This window comes from Mesocricetus auratus, unplaced genomic scaffold (genome assembly GCF_017639785.1).
Source record: "Mesocricetus auratus isolate SY011 unplaced genomic scaffold, BCM_Maur_2.0 Super-Scaffold_100025, whole genome shotgun sequence".
Lineage (NCBI taxonomy): Eukaryota > Metazoa > Chordata > Mammalia > Rodentia > Cricetidae > Mesocricetus > Mesocricetus auratus.
In genome coordinates, this window is record NW_024429206.1 from 7,555,404 (window position 1) to 7,558,123 (window position 2,720).

The window sequence follows — 2,720 nt, forward strand, 5'->3', positions numbered from 1 at the left end:
TTAATGGAGCACAGGTCTGGGTCTGGACCTAAAAGAGTTTATTGCCCAATCTTGCCCACCCTGTCTCTACACTATCATCTTCCAAGTGTACGTGCATCCTTCCAGGAGGGTATAAGATCATTTAAATAACCATAGACAGTCTCAGATTGATGCCAATGCGCCTTTAACTATCTAAACTTCATTGACTGACTGTCTAACTCAGACCTATCTTAGGAAGATCACATAATGGTAAATAGTAATAACAATAATTGTTAGTGTGTCTGTATGTGTGTGTAGTATGTGTATATGTGTACATGTGTGTGCATGTGTGTCACAATGCACATGTAGCAGTCAGGGGACAACTTTTAGGAGTTGGTTCTCTCATCTCCTGTTTTTGCAGAGCTGTGTACTCCATCTAGGCTAGCTGGCAAGTGGATTTCTAGTAATTCTCTGGTGTCTGCCTGAACATCCCTCTGCAGGAGTGTGGGGTTACGAACGTGTTCCACCATGTGCAGCTTTTTACATGGGTCTCAGGGATGGAATTCAGGTGGTGATGTTTGCACACCCTCTGAGCCATTTGTTACCAGCATGAAAAAAAAAAATCCTCACTCTCCTTACCCTACTAGTTTGCAACTTACTGTCCTCTCTCCACCAGGGGTTTCTTGGCTTGGCTCCGCTGATGTTTTAGGGTACAGTAGCTCTCTGGTTGGGGAGCATCCTGTGTTTTGGAGGACTCAGGGCAATAGCCCCTGCCTCCTGCTTGCCAGGAGCTGTGGCAATCAAACGTGTCAGATGTCCCCTGGGAGGCACAGACACCCCAGTTAGCAGCACTATGCTACAATGGTGTTTGACACTTCTAGAACATACCACTGATCCATGAGCTGAACACCAAATAACTCTGCTCTAAGCCCAATAAGATAGCCATTCCTGCCCTGTTCTGGAGACCCCGTGTCACAGTTATGAGGTAAAATCAGTACATTTATGGAGCGTTTCGTGTGCGGAAGGTGGGTTCCACCACTAATCTCTCAGGAGTAAATTGTTCCTGAGGGGTCAGGACCGCACATAACACAGTTTCTCTCCCTACCCCGATGAGTTAGAAACCAGCTGGGTAATGAGTAGGAACGGCTTATCCAAAGCGATCTTTTTTTTTTTTTTTTTTTTGAGGAAAAAACCTCACATGCCTCACCTACATAATGAGGGAGTGCTATCTGAGGAAATGTTGCTACATGCGCAAACGCAGCTGCAGTGAATAACTCTCAGATGTGCCGCTGCAATCTACACCGACACTGGGATGGGCTGAGACTCAGAATTAACTGTTTTAATTGCTGTGGAGAGCTCCGCAAGGGAGCGGCACATTAGCCAGTGAAGGCTCCAAAGCCAATCTCTGGAAGCAGGAAGGGTTGTCAGGCCATCCTAAATGTATTCAATTATACATGATAAAGTGAGCTCGGGTGCTCCTAGGGAATTTGGTGCATTAAGGATTTAAACTTTCTCGCATCTTTTTTGGCCAATGAAAATACAGCACTCTCTCACAACAGGAAGAATTTCTGTTGTTCATTTGTGTATCCTCAAAAGTGGTTTTGTTTCTTCCCCCCAAGTCAGTACTGTGGTCAGCCGAACCGTATTTGAACTCGTCTCTGTTTTCTTTGTTTCCATCGGTGGCCTCCTCCCTCATCTTCCCTCCTTCCACACGCTCTCCTGTCCATCCATCTGATTGCTTAATTTCCCCTGTAAAGTTATGCGTACTGAAGACTGATGCACACTTTCTCCTGTCTTGTCATTTCTGAAGTGTTATCTCCTTCCTCCCTCCCTGCCTTCCTCCCTCCCTCCCTTCTTTCCTTCCATTCTTCCTTCCCTCTCCTCCTTTGAGATAAAGTCTTTTTTTTTTATGAGACAGGGTTTCTCTGTATTGTTTTGGAGGCTATCGGTCCAGCCCGGCCTCGAACTCACAGAGATCCGCCTGCCTCTGCCTCCCGAGTGCCGGGATTAAAGGCGTGCGCCACCACAGCCCGGTGGAGATAAAGTCTTTTTATGTATTCCAGGCCAGCCTGGAATTCAGTACGTGTTCTAGGCTGGCCTTAAACTCCTGATCTCCTGCCTTTGGAGCTCTGGGATGGCAGGTTTGTACCTCCCATCCCTCAGGGGACTTGCTTGTTTTCCTTATAAAACCTCCCAAAAAGTGAATGCTTAGCAGGGTGCCTGGTGCATAAAAAGTGCTAGGTCCTAGGTACCAGAGGCTCCAAACGGACAAAGTCATATGAATCAGGAGGACCCCACATGACATGACATCAGTTCAAGCCATCAGGGTGCTTCAAGCCAGAGGAGGATAAGTTGAGGTTAGTTGTGGTCAAAAACTACATGTATCGGCAGGACATGGGGTGGGGCTGCTGCTTATTTACAAGAATGACACGCCTTCCTAGTGCCCAATTCAGGAGACTCAGTTTACACTAGAAGAATATCGTGTTCCGGATACTTACTGACCTGATACTCAGAGCCTTTAAATACCCTTTCCCACCCCAGGGTGTTAGCACATGCTGTTTTCTCCCTCTGGAAGAGGTTCCTTCTGAACTTTGCATGGCCGTCTCTCTCGACATTCAGGCTTCAGCACTTGCCCTCAACAAGCCCCGTCTTGGCACATGATCCCTGTCTGCTTTCACATCCTCAGTACTTTTCCACCCTTTGTATCATCATCATCATCGTCATCATCACCATCACCACCACCACCATCACCATCAACATCA